At 47.1% G+C, this 13,905-nt stretch overlaps 1 protein-coding gene across 1 annotated transcript in view; it reads right to left on the bottom strand.

The window, feature by feature from the left end:
* Positions 1–12,386, bottom strand: part of ADGRF5 (adhesion G protein-coupled receptor F5) — a 128,386-nt gene extending 116,000 nt beyond the window's left edge. Inside the window, exon 1 of the mRNA XM_047795162.1 lies at positions 12,154–12,386. The gene's annotated coding sequence lies outside the window, so the exon portion shown is untranslated. The remainder of the gene's footprint in view (positions 1–12,153) is intronic.
* Between the last annotated feature and the right edge of the window lie 1,519 nt (positions 12,387–13,905).

Here is a 13,905-nt window from a genome sequence, read left to right on the forward strand (position 1 = left end):
TGGCATCCCTACTGCCTAAGAAGGAAGGGTGGGAATAATTGCTGAAAATACAAGCACAAAAAGCACTGCCACGAAGGACTGTGAGAGGTTTTTCAAAACAGAAGAAAGGTATTTATGAAACAGAAATAGACTCACAACTATAGACGACAAACTTATGTTGAAGAGGGATAAAATTAGGAGTTTGTAATTAACAGACACATACTTCTTTTATTTATTTTTTTTTTTGGTCTTTTTTCGCCGTCTCCAGGGTCACTATGGAGGTTCCCAGGCTAGGGGTCGAATCAGAGCTGTAGCCGCCGGCCTATACCAGAGCCACAGCAATGCAGGATCCGAGCCGCGACTGTGACCTACACCACAGCTCGAGGCAATGCTGGATCCTTAACCCACTGAGCAGGGCCAGGGACCAAACCCACAACCTCATCATTCCTAGTCGGATTCATTAACCACTGCACCATGACTGGAACTCCAACAGATACACACTTCTATATTTAACATGGATAAACAACAAAGACCTACTGTTTACCATAGGGAACTATATTCAATATTTCATAATAACCTATAAGAGGAAATAATCTGAAAAGAAAATATATATAGTTATATATGTATCTATATGTCTATATAAGTGTGACTATATATAGTATATATAGAGAGTTATATATGTCTATATGTATGTGTGTATATGTATATATGTAACTGAATCACTTTGCTATACACCTGAAACTAACACAACGTTGTAAATCAAATATAATTCAATAAAAAATAATGTTATTTTTAAACAAGAGAGGTCATCTTTCTACAGGGATGGGGAGATGTAGAAATGAAGTAATCTGGTGGCATTTAAAATAGGCCTTGGTTGGAGTGTTCGTAGTGGCTCAGTGGAAACCAATCCAACTAGCATCTATGAGGACGCAGGTTTGATCCCTGGCTCCACTTAGTGGGTTAAGGATCCAGTGTTGCCGTGAGCTGTGGTGTAGGTCGCAGACATGGCTTGGATTCCATGTTGCTGTGGCTGTGGCGTAGGCCAGCAGCTACAGCCCCAATTTGACCCCTAGCCTGGGAACCTCCATATGCCGCGGGTGTGGCCCTAAGAAGAGCAACATTTTAAAAATTAAACAAATACAACAAATAGGCGTTGGATGATCTGTAATTTACTTAACAGAGAAGGGAGAGAAGAGGACCTTGGACAGAGGGATGATGTGCAGCAGGGAAATGATGCAGATGGAGAAGAGCAGGTGGTCCAGACCGGAAGTTGAAGAAACAGCAGAGGGAAAGGAAGCTGCAAAGAAAACTGAGAAATAGGATGGAAGCCAGGAGACTGTGCATTCCAGAAGGCAGGGACAAGAGCAGAGAAAGTGGTAGTCCATGAGATCAAATGCTGTAGACTATGCAGTAAGGTGGGTTTGGGGTCATAGTTTTGGCAAGAACATAAGCTAAGGTGCCCCAGCCATCAGGGTGATGGGGAGATAGATCCTGGAGTGATAGAACAGAGTGGTTGGCTGGGTGAGTGGTTGGTGGTGACATGAAGACACCAACCTCAACAATTCTTTCAGGCACTTCACCATGAGGAGAGGAAGATGGAAGTGTGGCTTGGGGTTGGGTCAAGAGCTGCTGCCTCAGTTGTTTAGCCAGGAGGTGGTCCTGAGCATTAAGGGACATTGGAGAGAGTTCCCTTTGTGGCTCAGGGGAAACAAATCTGACTAGTAGCCATGAGTTTGCAGGTTCGATTCCTGGCCTTGATCAGTGGGTTAAGGATCTGGCATTGCCATGAGCTTCGGTGTGGCTCGGATCTGGTGCTGCTGTGGCTGTGGTGTAGGCCAATTTGACCCCTAGCCTGGGCACTTTCATATGCCATGGATGTGGCTCCAAAAAGCAAAAAAAAAAAAATTTTTTTTTGCTTTGGAAAGAGCCAATCAGAGGGGAGTGTCATGAGGCCCCTGCGAGGGTGGGAGGGGTGAGCAGCCAGCTCTGGATACAGGCGAGGGCTGTCTTTTCCCTTGAGGCAGGAAAGGAGGAAGAAGAGATGATTGTGGAAGGAGGTACTTGAGTGGAGTTGGTGGTGGGAGGCCAGGGGAGCGATTTCCTCTGAGGCAAAGCTGTCTCCCGAGAGTGAGGTTTGTGCACGTGTGCGCGTCCCTGTGCATGCCTGTGTGCACTTGGCCGTGCCGGTGCTTGGAGAGCTGAGAGCAGTGGGGACACCAGGAAACTGTCTGGGGATCATCGGGGTCTCCAGCTGCACAAGGACTCGGGGACCTCTTCTGATCTTTCTGGACTCAGATCACACAGTTCTCTGGCTTCCTTGCACTCTCATGTACAACGCGCGCGCGCATGTACAACGCGCTCGAGACAGAAATATATCAGGTGGGCTTGAAGTTCCTGGCAGACGGAACATCTCCTTTCCCTCGGTTCCTGGTGGAGTTCAAGTACGTAGCCTACGCTCCATAGAGAACCTGGTTCGTAGGAAGATCTTTCTATGCCTCTTTGTGTGCCTGCTTTAGCCAGACTCCAAAGTGGAAAAAGCAACTACCATTCTGCAAGGATCCTGCCATGGGCACAGGGAACTGAAACTGGGTCAGCATTTTCAGCTCAAAAGTATATTATGGTGAATAAAGGAGAAATTTTATCTGGTCTAGACCATGACTGGGTGTATGTTTGATACTGAATGAGGGCTTTTAAAAAGAAGTAAGTTTTGGATTTCCCATTGTGGCACAGGGGAAATGAATCTGACTAGGCATGAGGTTGCGGGTTCTATCCCTGGCCTTGCTCAATAGGCTAAGGATCCAGCGTTGCCGTGAGCTGTGGTGTAGGTCGAAGATGTGGCTCAGATCTGGTGTTGCTGTGGCTGTGGTGTAGGCCGGCGGCTACAGCTCCGATTCAACTCCTAGCCTGGGAACCTCCATATGTCTTGGGTGCGGCCCTAAAAAAGACAAAAGACAAAAAACATAAATAGAAGTAAGTTTTATGCTTTATTACCTATTTCCTCTCCACCAAGACACAAACACACATGTAGCACCTATATGCTCATGTAACGGCAGGTGCACCCACAGCCCAAGTCTGAAAACTTTCTGCTTCTTAGAAGGTTGGAAGCGTGATTTCTCCACGATGAGGAAGGCAGACGAGAGAAAGGGTTAAGAAAGGATCTCGAGCAACACGCTTCCATGTGTCCTTTGAGGAGTAACAAAGAGAGGAAGCTCAGCCTTTGTGGAAGGAAATTCCCAGGCCCAACTTCGGACATTCTCGACCTGCCCTGTGAACCCCTGAGGGGTGTCTGATAATAAACACTTGCAAACAAAACAATCCATAAAGGCTTTTTTTTTTTTTAACTAACATTCTCACATTTTTTACCAAAGGGCTAAACACCTTTTCCTGCATCCGTAGACCCGGAGGGGGCCTGGCCGTCCACCTGCTGGCAGAGCCCAACCGTCCTGTCCAGGGTCAGGGATGGCATTTCTCTGTGCCCGTCTCCTTGCCCCTGGGGTCTCTGACTGTGCAGGGCCCCATCCTCATAGGGGCGGCTGGGATACGGATGGTAGACCCCACAGAGGACAGGTATGGACTGCTGTGTACAGACCTTCCTTAGCAACCTCCAGCCCCAACCCTGAACATTGCAACCTTGACAAATAACGCAGTGACCTTCCCAGGAGTTGGGAGAGCTTGAAAAAGGCATGAAAATGCTCTGAGACAAGTGTGCACATTAAGGAACAGATTAGGGGTCCTCCTCTGCAAGGACGAAAAACCAAACCAAACCAAAAACAAAAAAGCAAACCCCAAAAGAACAGCAATAAAAACACCTGCAGACTTGATGGGAAATATTTTAACAGCCATTTCATGAAAGGAGCTTAATGCACATTGAGACCAAAATGCAACACTTTATGCAAAAGTTTAGTCTGGGTCCGTTTATTTGTAATATTGCACCTTCTTTCTCCGCCAAAGGATGTGAGGTTTGTCGAGTCCACTTTGTATATACATCAATCAAGGATTAGAAACTGGTCTAGGATAATAGGGAAGATCTAGGTGACTCAGGTGTCAGACAGCTTTTCGAGTGTGTGTGTGTATGTGTGTGTGTGTGTGTGTGAGCTGTGTGTACATGCATTCAGGCTTTTTAAACTAGAATATGCTAAACAAACAAACAAACAAACAAAAACAAAAAACAAACCAAAAAAACACCTCCTTTATTAATTGCAGTCTAAAACAGGATCTCAGAATGACCTCTCTGTTTCTCCACTAGACCAGAATCCACTTCACAGCTCAGGTGAGGATTGAGTAGATGCCCAACTACAAGTAGAAGGCTGAGCCTTTCTATCTGAAAAGCCATTACTGGTCTTTGGGCATCTTTTTTTTTTTTTTTTTTCTTTTTTAAGGCAGTACCTACAGTGTTTGGAAATTTCCAGGCTAGGGGTCAAATCAGAGCAGCAGCTGAGGCCTACACTACAGCCAGCACAACCCCACATCCACACTGGATCCAAGCCACATCCGAGACCTATATGGCATCTGCAGCAACACCAGATCCTTAACCCACTGATCAAGGCCAGGGATTGAACCCACATCCTCACGGACCCTGTGTCCGGGTTCTTAAACTGCTGAGCCACAACAAGAACTTGAGATATTTTTAGATGAAATAATCATACATGTCTATGCATCTGCATGTGCCCAGAGCTGCTAGGCGACCTGCATCGTGGTGACCTTGGCACTGAGGACCATGGAGACCAAGCGATTGACAGGTTCCAGATTTCTCAGTGGGCAGGGTTACTCCGAGCCTTCCACTCAGGCCCCCTGCTGCCCTTTGTGCTATAACAATGCCCGGAAACTCAGGCTTGTTGGAGGAAATTCCCAGGGCCTCAGTTTGGACATTAGACAGATGCTTTGCTATGCTGGGCGGGCTGATGTGCATCTAAAAATAAACATGGTCTGCATGGGTTCCTACGATTTCTGTCCTGCATAGTGGATTATATTTCAAAGGGATTTTTAAAAATCGTTTTCAAGAAAGTGAGCCTAGGTAAACCTGGAGACTAAACTACACTGTAGCAGTGGCTGATATTCATTCCTATGGAAAAAGAAGGACAGCTTCTTTGCCCCGAAATTTCAAAACAAGGTTAGAGCCATCAGAAGCAGTTGAGGGAGTTCCTGTTGTGGTGCAGCAGAAATGAATCCGACTAGGAACCATGAGGTTGCAGGTTCGATCCCTGGCCTTACTCAGTGGGTTAAGGATCCAGCGTTGCCGGGAGTTGTAGTCACAGACGCGGCTTGGATCCCACGATGCTATGGCTCTGGTGTAGGCCAGCAGCTGTAGCTCCAATTAGACTCCTAGCCTGGGAATCTCCATATGCCAGAGCAGTGGGGGACGGATGCAGGTCCCTCCCCCACCAAGGTAAAGCCTCCCCTTTGTCAATGCCCCCAGGTCCTTAGAGCTGCAGAGAAGCTGTTAACATGGGGCTCATTTAGCAGAAAAGGAAAGGTGGGTGGGAAACAGTGGCCAATGAACTTGACTCAGAGCAGGCAGTCAGCCCCAGCCAACTCTCCTCTCTCCCCAAAAGTCAAATATCCCACTCAGTCTTCATAATTTAGAGGACGGTAGAACCATTCATGTTGCACTTTTTAAAATGAGATTTCTAGATGGCTGAGAATATAGAGCCATATCATAGTGTTTTCATTTTATAGATAGAACAGAAAGCAGGGGCCAAGCTCTGAGTCTTCCTATTACTTGCCTGACCCCAGTTTGGCTGACAACAGACCCCAAAGAGGACAATTTTCCGTCAAATAGGAATGTGTTGGTAGCCCAAGAAGCAACCCACAGTCTAGTTAAAGAATAGCCCAAGAAGAGCGGTTTGGAGTGAACTTTTCCCATTCTCATTGTTCTCATTTCTTGTTTGCTTTCTCCTGGAAGTCCAACCTTCTGAGTGTTGCTGCAGAGACCCTGTTTAAAAAGAATCACAGGAGTTCCCGTTGTGGCGCAGTGGTTAACAAATCCGACTGGGAACCATGAGGTTGCGGGTTCGGTCCCTGCCCTTGCTCAGTGGGTTAACAATCCGGCGTTGCCGTGAGCTGTGGTGTAGGTTGCAGATGCGGCTCGGATTCCGCGTGGCTGTGCCTCTGTCATAGGCCGGTGGCTACAGCTCCGATTAGACCCCTAGCCTGGGAACCTCCATATGCCGCTGAGGCGGCCCAAAGAAATAGAAAAAAGACAAAAAATAAAAAATAATAAAAATAAATAAATAAATAAATAAATAAATAAATAAAAAGAATCACAGCTGATGGGTAGGGCTAGCTGGTCAGAAGGCAGCCCTATCACTCTGCAGCCTGATGTGGGTATTTCGTTTTGTTTTGTTTTGTATGCAGACCTCTGGCGGGTGGCTTGGGCTGGAACCCTGACATCACAGGACTCTTGGTAGCTCAGAGCGGGAAGGACCTTGAGGTCATCACCCAGACCCCACCCTGTTCGGGCATCCCTTTGGGAACACCCTGGCCCTGGTCTTCGAGGGTGCTGGAACACTGCCCAGGACAGGGCGTTCACCTGCCACAAGGCAGCTCACCCGGCTTTAGTCAGTTCTGATGGTGGGTAAATCCTTCCGCACAGGGAGCTCCAACGTGTTAGTTACCATGTGATTTCCAGGCACCCACCCTCTGCTGACCTCTTTGCCCACAAAAAGCCATCTTTAAATATTTGAAAGCAGCCTTCATGGGCAGCCAGACTTACTTCAGTGGTCCCTGGCTCCTTCAATTATCCTGCAAATGACAATCTTCTCATTTTCACCGTCTTGGTCAGCCTCTTTTCAGATCTGATCTATTCTTTGAGGCAACATATTGTGTAATTTAGCTAATTAATCTTCTCTACACCCTTGCTTGATAAATATTATCTGCATTTTCAGAAACACATCTAAGACTTGATGAGATGCAGCTATTTTTTTTTACCATTTTTATGCAGATTAAAGATACACGACAGTCAGAAATGCCAACGATGGAAGTTCTTTTCTACATTCTTGAGATTAAGATTTTGAGAACTGTATATCTGTATTTCATAATCCCATTTTTTTTTTGGGGGGGGGCACACCTGCAACAGGCGAAATTTCCTGGGCCAGGGATCAAACCCACACCACAGCGATGACCCAAGCCATGGTAGTGACAACACCAGCTCCTCAACCACTAGGCCACCAGGGAACTCTGATACAACTACTTCTTGAAAGAAGTAGCAGATGACAGATTCAAAACTGGGTCTCCCTCTTTCTAGCCCACCCCATGCCTCTGATGAAAAAAGAAATGTTGACCTGTTGTTATAGGCAAAGCTGATCTCAGATATATCCTGAGATCTGTGGCAGGTCATTAGAAATCTCCCATGCAGATTAACCTTGTTTTTTTTTTTTTATTGTTGCTATCAGGTGTGCTTATGGACAGAGTTTAATGTTAACCTGAGAGGTTACAAAATAACCAGCAGAAAACACTTTGGCTGCTGTGAGGCAATTACAAACAAGGTGGGTGTGCAGCAAATATGGAGGCAAAGAGATGCATGAGGCACAGGAAGCAAGAAGGAACTCAGGTGGTCCAGAGGGCATTTCATTTGGAAGCTTCACACAGGGAGGGAGCAAGAGCTGAGGACGCAGAGAAGGAAAGGGTGGCCCCCTGCACGTGCCTAAAGCGTTTGCTGCAGCCTAAGCCTGACCGTTGTGTCTTGAGAACAAAAGCAAAGTATCTATTTCCTCCCAGCTGTCCATGCAGCCCGTGGGAATACAAAGCTCAGGACAAATGTGGGAATGCAAAGCTCAGCACGAAGGATACCCCACCCAGCACCCGCCAACTTCTGAGTCTAGGTGAAATCTGGTTAAGACCCAAATCTTTTTCTTTCTTTTTTTTAAATTACTCAATGAATTTTATCACATTTACAGTTGTACAACAAGCCACAAATCTTTAAATGGGAATACTATGCAGCCATAAAAAAGGAAATAATGCCATTTGCAGCTACATGGGTAGAACTAGAGATTATCATCATACACTAAGTGAAAAGTCACCAAGAGAAAGACAAATACCATAGGGCACCATTTATTTATGGGATATAAAATAAGACACAAATCAACCTATCTATAAAACAGAAACAGATTCACAGACCCAGAGAGCAGACCCGTGTTTGCCAAGGGGGAGGGGTTGAGAGAGGTATGGAGTAAGAAGCTGGGGTAGAAGATGCAAAGCTATTATATCTGGAGGGGAAAGACAACAAGGTCTTACTGTATTCAATGTCCTGTGACAAACCATAATGAAAAATATTAAACAAGAATGTGTGTGTAATTAAATCACTTTGCCATACAGCAGAAATTAACACAACATTGTAAATCAACTGTATTTCAATTTTTAAAAAATCTTGAAGTTCCTGCTGTGGTGCAGTGGGGTAAGAATCCAACGGCAGTGGCTTGGGTTGCTGCAGAGGTGCAGGTTTGATTCTTGGCCTGGGAATGTCCATATGCCATGGGTATGGCCATTAAAAAAAAAGAAAAATCTTTACATGGGGGAAAAAAGAGCCCAAGGGTAGTCAGAAAGGGATCGTGGCAGCCATGCCACAGTGAGGGTCAGGGATCTCCTTTTGGCTGTCTGTCTCTAAGGTTTCTAGATTTTTCCTGCACTCCTTGGTGGAGCTACTTCCCTCCCTTCCCTGGCTGCTTTCCAGAAGCAGAGACGGCCTGAGGATGACACTGCCTCCCTCCTCAGCTGCCCTACTTCGAACCAGCTCTCCACCCACCAAGGCACGCCAAGTAGATTCTGTTTAGTTGCAGGGCACTGCTCCCTGGCAGCCTCTGCCACATGGTGTTCGATGGAAAGTGGCAAAGGATGACATTTATGTCACAGCTGAGCACAGGGGCTCAGTCATGACATGACTCCCTTCCATATCCTCTTTGCCAGGTGGCCTCAGGGAACGACAGAGCCCTGCCCTTCAAATCTTCACGTAGCATGACAGTCGGGAAGGCTGACAGTCCCTGGAGGGTATCGTCCCTGGACACTCAGGAAGCCAGGGGCTTCTTCGCCTTACAGCTCTCTGTCTTGGACACCGCCTGAGAAAATTAAGGTACAGAGAACAGATGGGGCCAGCCCTCTTCCTGGCAAGGGAGTTGCAGGTGCTGGACTATATCGCAGCACTGAAGTACAGCCCAGCTTTCTTCCCATTAAATCACTCTGCCTTCAAGCTCCTGCTTTCTTTACATGGAGGTGCCAGCTTTCGTTAGAGATAAGATATTTGATTTTCTTTCAGGCTACTTTTTCCCTTTCTTTCTTTCAGGCTTTTTGAGGAGAAGCAAGAGAGGACGATTAAAAAAAAAAAAAAAAAGCACATCCTCCAAGTTCCCTGGTGGTCTGACAGGTTAAGGATCTGCTGTTGTCACTGGTGTGGCTTGGGTCACTGCTGTGGTACAGGTTCAATTCCGGCCCGTGGAATCTCCACATACCATATGGGTGGCCAAAAAAAACATCCATTTTCTATCTGCACGGAGGCAAGACACACGTTTGTGTCCTTCGTCATCGTATTCCTAGCACGTAGTGCTGTACCTGGTATGTGGAAGGTGTTCATTATGTTTTTGCTGAAAAATGAGTAAGTCTCTGACTTGGAGAATGAGGGGCACTGATAGAGAAACACCTCATGGGAGACACTATCCACAGCGACATAAAGAAATAGATTCTAGGAGTTCCCGTCATGGCGCAGTGGTCAACGAATCCGACTAGGAACCATGAGGTTGCGGGTTCAGTCCCTGCCCTTACTCAGTGGGTTAACGATCCGGCGTTGCCGTGAGCTGTGGTGTAGGTTGCAGACGCGGCTCGGATCCCGCGTTGCTGTGGCTCTGGCGTAGGCTGGCGGCTACAGCTCTGATTCGACCCCTAGCCTGGGAACCTCCATATGCCGCGGGAGCGGCCCAAGAAATAGCAAAAAGACAAAAAAAAAAAAAAAGATTCTAGGAGTTCCCTGGTGGCGCAGGAGGTTAAGGATCCAGCATTGTCACTGCTGTGGTGTGGGTTCGATTTCCGGCCCGCAAACCTCTGCGGCCCGGAAAAAAAGAAGTAGATTCTAAAAGGCATGGCACCGGATAGGTCCTCAAAATAGTTGGTGAACAAAATGAATCCGTCAAATCTCATGTGGGAAAATGATACAGAGATTGGCACGCTCCTTGAAAAACTTCAAATATATAGCTCTCAATCTGGCGGCGACTGGGGGTTCTTCGCTCAACATATCCATTCATGGATTCATCCATTCGTTCATTCATGAATTCAGAAATACTGAGCACAAGCTATGCCCCTGGCATTGGTCTAAGGGTTATGGTTTCAGAAATCAGTGAGCAGTAACTCCTCAAGGATGAAAATAAACCTAGCAACCATCACTTAATAAACTAAGGGCTATGATAGAAGCATTTCGCTAAGTGCCATAAAACCACGGACTTGAGGGTCACTTAGTATAAGGCAGACTGGGGGGAGGGATAGTCTGGCAGCAGTGGGTACTTAGGTGGAGAAGATGAATGAAGTTATCGGGGTTGGAGGGCACAGCACCCAGAGACATAGGTGGGCATCAGAGCTCTGGGGTCTTAGGGAAATGGAAGTGTTTGGGTAGAGCTGGAAAGTCAGGAGCTGAGAGGAGGCTGGACAGGCTGATAAGGAGCAGATCTTGAAGACTCAAGGTCAGGTCTAGCCTCCTTAAGTCTTGGGGGCTTTGGGCTTCACGAACTTTTTTTTTTTTTTTGTCTTTTTGCTTTTTCTAGGGCCGCACCCACGGCATATGGAGGTTCCCAGGCTAGGGATTGAATCGGAGCTGTTGCTGCTGGCCTACACCAGAGCCACAGCAACACGGGATCCGAGCCGCATCTGCAACCTACACTACAGCTTATGGCAACGCTGGATCCTAACCCACTGAGCAAGGCCGGGGGTCGAACCCGCAACCTCCTGGTTCCTAGTCGGATTTGTCAACCACTGAGCCACGACAGGAACTCCCTGGGCTTCACAAACTTTAAAGAGCATATGAATGCATCACCCAGGGACCTGGTTAAGGTGCAGATTCAGTAAGTCTGAGAAGATCTGAGAAGGTGATAGCGAACCTGCATCTCTAACAAGCTGCCCAATGATGCCTGATGCACCTGGACCCCTCGTACCTTTTAGGCTGTAAGCCATGGGATGCAATGGAGATATTTCAGGATCAGACATGATTAGAATTGCATATTCCAAAGAACCAAGTAGCAGGGTGTGGAGGGCAGGATGGAAGGAGACAGGGCTGGGGTATGATACAGAAATGGCAAGAAATTTTGAGCATCTGAACTAAATAAGTTAGGAAAGAACAGTCAACACGCCAAGAAACAGGTGCAAATTGACTGGTATGGAGTTGCTCTAAAACATTTCTCCCAGAGGAAAGGTCGCTTGTGAGGTCAAAAATGAAACAATAAATCCTAAGAGGCTTTTTAAAATCAGAGAAACATGTAGCATTATTTGAATCAGCCTAGACATCCCCCCCCAGCTCTGCATCTCCTCGAACACTTCATCTCGAGCCCCAATAATAACTGGAAAAAAGCAAAATCCCTGTAGATAATGATCACAAGAGAATAAAGACAATCAGCCATCTCCATCCTCACTTGAAAGACCTTGTCACTACTTGCATCTCGTTTCAGGACACTTCAGAGAGAATGATTATTTCATAACAAATTCTGGAAAATCACAAGGCGGTCCACCTGAACACAGGGAGCCTTCAATGCTTTTGACTGACAGGAGCCGAAATTAGAAACACCGATTTATATTCCCTGTTAGAAAATCCTTTAACTGAAAGACTCAGAAAAATTAAAAAAAAAAAATCAAGACCCGTGGCTACATCTACCTTGTTGAAAAAGAAAAGAAGACGGTCCCCTTTTTTCTCTTAGAAGCCCCCGAATGCAGCTTCTGATGGGATCTGTCTTCCCAAGCAAAAAACAATCAGCCTCAGGTTCCCTGTCCTAGGCTGCTTGGCATTCTTTCTCCAAAGAGGTACAAATCTTTCTCCAAAGGTAACCCAAAGTCCACCTCCCCTCTCACTGTGTTTCTTCACGGTCCTGTAAATGAGTACATCTCCACCAGGCACACAGGTGAAAAGCATGCAGCCAACTAGAAAAAACCATATGGACACACACGTCTGCTTCAACAAATGAACCAAAGAGAAAAGGGCAGCAGACCTACCTTTCTCTTCGGTGCTGTGCAGGCTCCTGAAATTTAACCCTGGACCGAAAACTTCCCAGCAGGCAGTGAAACTTAAAGGCCTCCCATTCAATCCCACGGCCCCGGGGGGGAGGGTGGGGTTTCCCCAGGTCAGACCTGAGCTCCTCGGGCTCACAGGGACCTCAGGGAGCAGAGGTGACCTGCCTTCTATTTTCTGCTGCAGGAAGAGCCTCAGTGTGGCTGGACGTGGGGGCGGAGGCCGGGGGAAGGGAAGTAATATGGGAACCGTATTAAATACAAGCTCCTCTTCACATGATTTCCTGTATTAGGTGCCTGGTGCCTCTCTCCGGGCTCCCTCGGGGAAATAAGAAATTTAAACGTGTCCTTTGGCCACTGGCAAGATGAGAATAAACATGCTAAGAATCATGGAAATGAGAAGGAGCGGGGGGCTGGCTGATGGGCCAGCTAGGTTTACCTTGTACCAAGGGCTTTCTTCCTGAAGTTCCTTCAAGTGTTTGACTCTGCAAAAGTCAAGAAGGCTCGCATCCTCTTCCATGGAGCTGAAGGATTTTCTGGCCATGGTCCAGAGCTCTTGCTCCAGAGCTGCTAGGGAGAGGCAAGCCTGAGAAGGGTCTGTTGGCCCAGCCCGAGGAAAACCCTCTCACTGTGTCTCTGGACACGCTGATGACAGTCTGTGGCTAATTTTAATGCGATTCCTCAAGTCCTTGGGTCATTTTGTTTGAGGGTTTAAAGATTAATCTGAAGACTAGCATCCATAGATGGCTTAGAAGCAGGACCCCCTCCATAATTGGTGGGGCAGGGTGCAAAACGAAAATGTGAGGCCACGCCTTCAAAAATTAAGGATCTCGGAGTTCCCGTTGTGGCTTAATAGATTAAGAATACGACTCGTCTTCATGAGGATTCAGGTTTGATCCCTGGCTTTGCTCAATGGGTTAAGGATCTGGTGGTGTTGTGAGCTGTGGCATAAGTCACAGATACTGCTAGAATCCAGTGTTGCTGTGGCTGTGATGTAGGCTGGCAGCTGCAGCTCCGATTCGACCCCTACCCTGGGAAATTTCATATGCTGCAGGTGCAGCCCGAAAAAGCATAAACATTTTTTAAAAATTAAGTATCTTGAGATGGCGACAGCAGCACGTTAAACCTAGTGTGGGGGCCCTTCTGGGTGCAGGGCTGTTTGTCGCTGTAGAAGATGAACCTCCCTTAGGCCTGTCCTGCCATAGTGTCACTAAACTCAAATTTGTGAGCCCAGCACACAGTAAGACCAAACAATCCAACACATGGAAGCAGAGAAAGGTTAATGCAGGGTCATGCAAGGAGATGCAGGGGCTCATGCCCCCCAGACCCCAACCTCCATGAAAGGGTTTCAGCAAGGCATCTTTACAGGGGGAGGGGGGAGTTCCTATTGTGGTGCAGCAAAAACAAATCTGACTCATAACCATGACATTGTGAGTTTCACCCCTTGCTTGGCTCAGTGGGTTTAAAGATCCATTTGGCATTGCCTTGAGCTGTGGTGTAGGTTGCAGACACAGCTCGGATCTAGCCTTGCTGTGGCATAGAGGGGCAGCTGCAGCTCTGATTTGACCCCAGCCTGGGAATTTCCTTGTGTCATGGGTGTGGCATATGGGGGGGAGTGTCCCTTGGGATGTGATCACTCATGCGCAGGTCTCTGATTGGCTGCAGGTGAGGTTCCATGGTTGTGTCACAGGGCTTCATTTTTTCTATCCTGAGGCTCCTGAAGGACTGGGGTCTATG

The sequence above is a fragment of the Phacochoerus africanus genome, chromosome 9, assembly GCF_016906955.1.
Source record: "Phacochoerus africanus isolate WHEZ1 chromosome 9, ROS_Pafr_v1, whole genome shotgun sequence".
Taxonomy (NCBI): domain Eukaryota; kingdom Metazoa; phylum Chordata; class Mammalia; order Artiodactyla; family Suidae; genus Phacochoerus; species Phacochoerus africanus.